Genomic DNA, 7,597 nt, shown 5'->3' with positions numbered 1-7,597 from the left:
TACACAATTTTTCGGTAGTGTTAAGATACTTTCCCATTAGTGAAAAACAACATTTCTTAATACAGGCATAGCTTTTAAATTTTGCATTTAACACAAATTTATTTATTTTTTTTATTTCCAAGCAACTTCATTTGTATGAGGCAGTGGTGCAAAAAACATTATAACACAGGGAGTTGAAGTAAAGAGACAAGCTAGAAAAATAAATATTGACCGCTTAACTTCCTGCAATCCATTGGGATATCTTTTGAGATAACAAAATATGACATTACTGGTTTGGCAAAGAATTATGGGGAATGTGAGGCAGTAACTCAGACCTCACACATTTCGACAGGCAAATAGCCTAGAGTCAGTCTCACATCATGTCTTATTTTTTTGGATTACAGTTAATTTAAAGTGACCACTTATTAGGCAAAGAAGGTACATCAGATTTAGGTCTTAATTTAATGTCAGCACATATTAAGATGTTTATTATAAAAGTGGCGTACAGATAAAATTAACTTGACATCTTTCAGCACTAATAGACTATTTGATTTTTGAAGAATACTTCTAAATAGCTGTTGATTTTAAAAGCCACAGACAAATTTAAAAGAACTGCATCTTTTTTTTATCAATTTTCATAGAACTAGAAATTCAAACTCATATTAATTTGCAATGTCTTAAGATAATAAAACAAAACTGATTAAACATGAATGAAAGAAAAATATATACTGTATAAGGAAAAAATGACATGAGAATTGAATAGATAGAATAATCAGAATAATCAGTTCTTAGACTGATGTGTTCTCCACTGATTCTCAAGGTATTATTATTCCTTTTCATTCACAAAGCAAGTACAGCACAAAAGTTTCAGTATACATTACTTGACATAATACATAAAGATACTAAGATCAATGTATTTGGTGTTTGACATAATTATCCTTTGTTTAAGGATCAAAATCAACACTGTTGATTTTCATCAAGTTAAATTACATTAACACCTTGGAACACCTTTTGCACACAAAATAATTGTGGTAATGTTAGGGAAAATGTAAAACCTGACAAATATTCAAAAATACTGTGAATTTACAAATTAGAAATATACCATTTACTGGTTAATCAAGCATTTTATTGATATTTCATTATAGTTATTATTTTATTGATTGAAATAAGATAATGGGCAAAATATTGAAAGACGTTTCTGTGTTTAATTTATAATTCAAAAACGAAAGTTCAGTTGATTGAATAATTTAATGCTTATTTATACTTTTGTTTGGCAAACTTTATTTTTTTCTATTTTTTATTATGAATTATACTAAGAAAACAAAATATTTCATAGAACAAATAAAAGGCAAACAATATTAATATGTTCGTAATCCAAAACTGACATTTGAAATCACAGTCTTTCAGAGTAACAACTTAGTTAAAGCAATTACACCTATGGAGTAAGTCTACATAAAGACAACACAAAACTCAAAGTCAAAGATCCAATGTACAACATAATCTTCATAAGCCACAAATACACTTAAAATTAGGTTCTCTAGAAAGATTGAAGGTTTTATAAATCCCTGTTGCTTGCATACACAAAGTCATTTGTGAAGAAAGAAAAAAAATATACCTGGGAGATTAAAAATAAATATTTTTTTCACTTACAGGTATATCCAATATAACTTCTGTAAATTACTCTATTACATACATTTCAGGGTTTAATCTGTTAATAATTACATTTCATCAAAGTACGGTATTTCTTATGACTTTAGTGACTCCAAACACCCCCCTCTCTCAGCTTCTTTTCTGTATAAACTCAAACGTGTTTTTAACCCTTTCAGTGGTAAGGATGCCATTGTACTGTATGTTGAATGTTAAGAGGTCTCCTAGGAGAGATGAAGATGTTGTACATCCGAGAGATTTTAAACTACACTTACCAGAATTACAAAATATCTTGATCATCTACTTTGAAAAACACTATAGTTGTTACAGGAATATTTTAGCTTGTTAATATAGCTTGTTCCAAACTCCCACATAAGTATTATAGTTAGCAACAGAGAAAATCATTCTATTATGGTTTAACCAAAATATCACATTTTGCATTCTTATAAAAATGTTCAACACAAATTACATAAAATTCCTATGCAAAATTTTGTTAGTACATTAAACCATAACCACATTAAACAGAAGGATCGGGACAGACAAAAAATACAGGAAACAAAAGGACAAGTCACCAGACAATATCTAGAGCTCAGACAGTGAGACTTCAGAGCACTGTAACATCACCCTCTGATATGGCCTATGACCTCACTCTCTGTTCTGCACATGATACCCTCATAATACAAATACAGGTTCCCCAGACACATAGTGTTTTATATTAGATTGACAGCTACCATAACTTCCTAATGGTACGAAAATGTGTTTTGTTGCTTTAATTATTCACATAAGGATTTTTTTCCCATACCTTGATAGAACACAATAAAAAATATGCTTCTATAAACTGATTTGAAAGTAAAACTACAAGACTTAAAAGCAGCACAATGTTTTTAAAAACTATTTTTTATCCAATGTATAGATCTGCATTTTATAAGCCACACAAAAAAATAGAATCTGTAACGTGACAGTTGTAAGTAACAAGCAGTTGCGTTTTTCAACAAATCTCCTGTCTTATGAGAGGTGTAAATGAAACAGGCCGTACTTCTTAAAATATTCTCACAATTTCATTAATGGAACTTTGCACATACTCTGGCTGTCAACTACTAATATTTATAAATAACTGTTCACTAACAGAATGCATGCTGCACTTTCAAATCACTTTTAAAAGTACTGAATTGATGACATTCTGACAACTTAACTTGGTTACTTTCTTGTTATTTTTAAAGGATAACACCTACATTACTTCATCAATAAAAAGCTACTGTAACACATGCGCAGCGAAACTTGAATTGATTTCTCTAACAAAGTAGTGACCTTGCTTACTCTCTTATAAAAGCCACCCTGAATTCCACTCTACCACTCTGCCTAAACAAAATCATGGGATGAAAAAGGATGTGTAACAAAGGTTAATGTTAGAAAATAATATAAAGAAAACTATATTTATAATTTATATTATAAATCACAACACAAAATAGTTTGAGTAACTAGAGTCTGTCTTTAATTTAAACAAAAATTATAACAAAACTGTCCTTAGTCACTACTTTATATACTATATACTCATATCACCATATACTATATACACATGTACATTCACTAATGCCAGAACTCTGCAAGACACCCTAATGTTGCCATGACAAATGACGTCACCTCGTCCCCCAACGTAATTACATGCTATAGAAGTGAATCGATTCCACCCGCTCATACTTAGGATCACTCAAGTTTGGATATTTAGGACTAGTTTTCACATCACGCCCTCATTAACTGTAGAGGTTTGTCTCGATTTTGGCATTCCTCTGGTTTTGGTTTTCTCTGGTTTGGGTTCTCAGGCTTGGCTTTGTTTTGGTTTGGTTGTTGGATAGCCCCTGTGCTTGCTGCTACAGCTCACTGGCTCGTGTTCGCTTGAGTTTTTCTCATACTTTTTTGTGGATTTCCCGTTGGTACTTTGCTACTGCATATGATCTCCTGGTTGCTGTACTCGCCTGGCTTTGGACCGGCTTTTGGACTGTTCCTGGACGGCTTTTCTCATTTCCATTGCACCTGGGCTCAACTTGCTACATGGACTGCTCTGCTTAAGGTAAGAAGTTAAGCAAAAAAAAGAACACAGTTGTTTGTCATAGTATTGAAAATTAAGTATTTACTGATAATTGAATTGGCATGTATTTAAGTTAGATTGATTAATTAAAATGATCAAACACATCACAGACGTACTGTATGCACAAATTTTCTTTTCAACTATTCTTACAACAATCAGTAAGGACAGTACCTGTAAATATTCCTTGTCTTGTCAAACAGCTTTAAAAATCCAACACATTTCAGAATCAGTTGGGCCTCCAAGACCTAAGAAGAAAAGAAAAAACAGTACAATTCTGAGATTTGCACTTTAAAGAGGCACTTTAAGGTAAGACACGGCAAACATTATTAAGAAAAAAAATGCTGAATGCTTAAAGTATCCATATAATACCAACAAATAAAACTAGAGGAATCAATATTATATATATTATATATATAAGCATGACATTATATACACTGTGTAAGTAGTTTTGTATTTGAGCTTTGAGAGAAGTCAAAGGTCGTAGACAAAGTCATTTTTGGACATATAGGATCCTACATGAGTTCCATCATGACTCTATCTGCATGCTTTATTGTCTCAAAAACTAATTTTGCATTTGACCAGAAGAAGCGGGTCAAATGTTGTTTATGGCTGCCAAATGTTGTTACCGTTCATTTTTCTTTCCATTTCAGAAAATAATTACCACAGGTTTCTATTCCTCTGTGATGATTCGCTGGCTTACAACTTTCACGTGTAGACCCATGTCAAAACATATGCAAATATATGCATATTAACCACCTCTAAAAATTGGATTGGATCATGGCAATTTGAGCAAATTAATTTTGATAGAGAGCCTGTATAGTATACCAAATGTCCTTGAATAATAATAAAAATAATAATAAAAACAGTAGAGTTCAAGCAACATGCTTGACCCACTAATAATACTAATAGAAGTGCTTCCTAAGGATATTATGTAAAATTTCATCCACCTTGGAATTTAAGGTAATACCATAACCTCAATTAATTTTGGAATATAAGGTATCATCAATATTCCACATAACCAAAAAGGTAATACACTGAAAAATATATCCAAATATTTCAGACATTTTCAAGTTGATTAAGAGAACACATCCTTTAACAGGGCATTTTACTATCTCTACATTGCCACTTCTCAGAAAAAAACTTTGGGTCATTTCTGTGTCAACAATTATTAAGGTTATTCTTGCAATTAATAGCCTCTTCATACATTTTTAAAATGTTGTCTCCCCTTGCTTTCATGATAGGATGATTATATATGTATGAAGAGCTATTCAGGTCACATCAGCCTTTAATGTGTGATTTATGTGCATAAAGCAGTTCCCTGATGTAGGTTGTGAGACAAAAAGACTGATTCAAACAGCATTAAAACGCCACAATAAATATTCTGTGTGATATTTGCATATTGATTGTTAAAATTAATCCGAAGACATCATTGAAATTGTAAAGGTTTCAAACTGAAAAGACAGAAATGAAAAGTAAAGAATTAATATCAATGTAAGGCTTAACAGAGGTGAAGCATGTTTTATTAATTCATTCTGAACAACTACTTTCATCTGAAAGTTTGAGGGGTAGGGCTGGTTCTTCTCCCAATACTTAATTTTATTTGCAATTTAACAATTTCATTTTATTTTGTGTCCAACAAAACAGAATATGCTCTCCTCCTTTTTCACAAGTTTAACTTGTATCATGTGTACTGATTATTAATAAAGCCGTATCTGATAATGATCCCCCGACCCGTTAAACAAAAGCTTAGGTTTAAAAGATTATGTGAACTATCCTCTTGGAATTGATGAAGGAACCTGTTTCAGTTGCACATGCTGGGAGATGCTCAGCAAGAAAAACAGCAGATTATCAACATTCAAGCAAAATAGGCTGAATGGCCTCCTCTGATGTCGCGCTCAACCTTTTATACGTGCTTTTGTTCTTATTCCAGAGGGACACAAATATGAACACAGAGGAAATGGACTACAATATGTTGAGAGTTAAACTGACTTTTCTGTTCTTTTTTATGTCTCTTTAAAAAACTAAGACCACAAATTTATTCAATGGATGATGCAAGGCTGTGGCCTTTGGGGCAAATCTGCAAAACAGCGCATAATGGCATGAGTTCACCCAAGTGCTTGACAAAGGCAGTTTATCAACGAAGTGGAAATTGTGCTGAAAGCACTTACTGTAAGCTGCAACACCATTTTCACTGTTACTGTGCTGAACACACAGGAGTTGCATTGCACTGCTGGAGTTACTTCTCAAAATAGAGAAAGAGAATGTTTCCGAAACAGTAGAGCATTTGTATTTTTGTAAACTCTATGTATATACTTGTAGAACTGTGAAGATTCCATTCCTCATCATGAGTCTATAATATAAAAGCTTGAGTAAATCCTGCATTCTAAATTACAGTGTGTTGCCAAAGATAAGGTAACAAAGCATTTTTTAAAAAAAAAAGCGTGGTTAATTTATTCTTCCCATTTTTTTTTACTAAAGCAACATTTAAAAAAAAACTGACTCCTTTTAAACCAATGTATGTTCTTTTAGATTGTTAACACTGAATAAGCCCCTATAAACCCTCCTCAATGTTTCACACCTTCAGGGATGTATGTATTTTTAAGCACCTCTACTTCACAAAATGCACTTACTTTAAATTTAAATATAATTATTTTATAGAGAAATGAGTGCTTTCACTTTAAAAAGATGCCTTGAAATTATATCTATGTTTATACAAATAAACAAAACAGTACAATAGACAACCTTTGGTTCTATGCATTTTTTCGTTTCTACAGGCAGTCACTAATGTCTCCCTAAACTCAAACAAATGCCATAAATCGACACTTCCAATGAGTCTGATTTATGGAAATTAAGTCAAATAAAGCAATCCAATTGATTTAGTGAGGCAGCTTGGGCAATTTACACTTACTTTATAGTGTTGCCTAAAATCAATTAATTAGAGTGAGTTAAAGAACAGAGAATGGTCTCAAGCACTTCCATATTGTGGTTCCAGATGATAACCCAAACTAAGGTACAGTATGTCATCAATGGAGTACCTAATGCACCTGCTTAAGAATACCGTGGTCAAAAGTTCACATTCTACAGGCAGAGGCTGTATATACCCTTAAGTGTGAAAACTAAAATTATCTCAGTATATCAATTTTTATTAAGAGTTTTCTCTGTGCAGTTTCAGAGCACCTCAGTTTCCACTACGCCAGACAGTATATATACTTAGATATTAGTGTTAAACCTGCAAATACACAGTGGTAATGGTACTTGCACATATGGCTTTTCAATACTGAGGTTGAACATCAAATTGTAAACACAGTTTAGAATTACTTATCACCTTTAATGCCTGGTATGAAAAGCATTTTAAATACTAGATAAAATGGAAAAAACTACAAAAAACGATTTGAAATACAGCAATACCAATGCCAAGTGTATGTTAATTAAAGATTAGCTCTGTCACAAGACACTAATTTCTAGGAGGAAAAGGTTGAGGTTATTAAGGTGCATTTAAATGTTTGTTTTTTGTTTGCTTGATGAAACAGATCTTGTTGATTAAGAATGAATCCAATAGTGAAACTCTTAAAAATATAAATATCTAAATAGTTGCAAAGAAAATAGTATATCAGGTAACCACAGTAGAAAGTTCAAGTCTTAATACATCAAACCTTTGTTCAGTCTTCACAGAAAGTTTCAAAATGTCAGCAGAGTAATTGACCCAGTTAGCAAATACAGGAACCTTGAGCATTTGGGAGAAGACTGCACAGATGGATGAGCAGCACCCTAACAAAAGAGGGATCCAGTCAGCAAAGAGAGTCTATTGACTGAACAGTAAATGAGGATGCCACTAAGGAATGCAGCCAGGGAGATCCATTGTTTTTATATGTGTCAGATTTGATG

General features: G+C 32.5%; 1 long non-coding RNA gene across 1 annotated transcript in view; it reads right to left on the bottom strand.

Annotated features, from left to right (window-relative positions):
- Positions 1-3,595: 3,595 nt before the first annotated feature.
- Positions 3,596-7,597, bottom strand: part of LOC148840565 (uncharacterized) — a 47,333-nt gene continuing 43,331 nt past the window's right edge. Inside the window, exons 2-3 of the long non-coding RNA XR_016094617.1 lie at positions 3,884-3,957; positions 3,596-3,685 (exon numbers count right to left, since the gene is read on the bottom strand). This is a non-coding gene — a long non-coding RNA (uncharacterized LOC148840565). The remainder of the gene's footprint in view (positions 3,686-3,883; positions 3,958-7,597) is intronic.

Source organism: Atractosteus spatula, chromosome 1, assembly GCF_055471065.1.
Source record: "Atractosteus spatula isolate fAtrSpa1 chromosome 1, fAtrSpa1.hap1, whole genome shotgun sequence".
Classification (NCBI taxonomy): Eukaryota; Metazoa; Chordata; class Actinopteri; order Semionotiformes; family Lepisosteidae; genus Atractosteus; species Atractosteus spatula.
The sequence above is the reverse complement of the archived record's forward strand: the minus strand, read 5'-3'. Positions and strand labels throughout refer to the sequence as shown.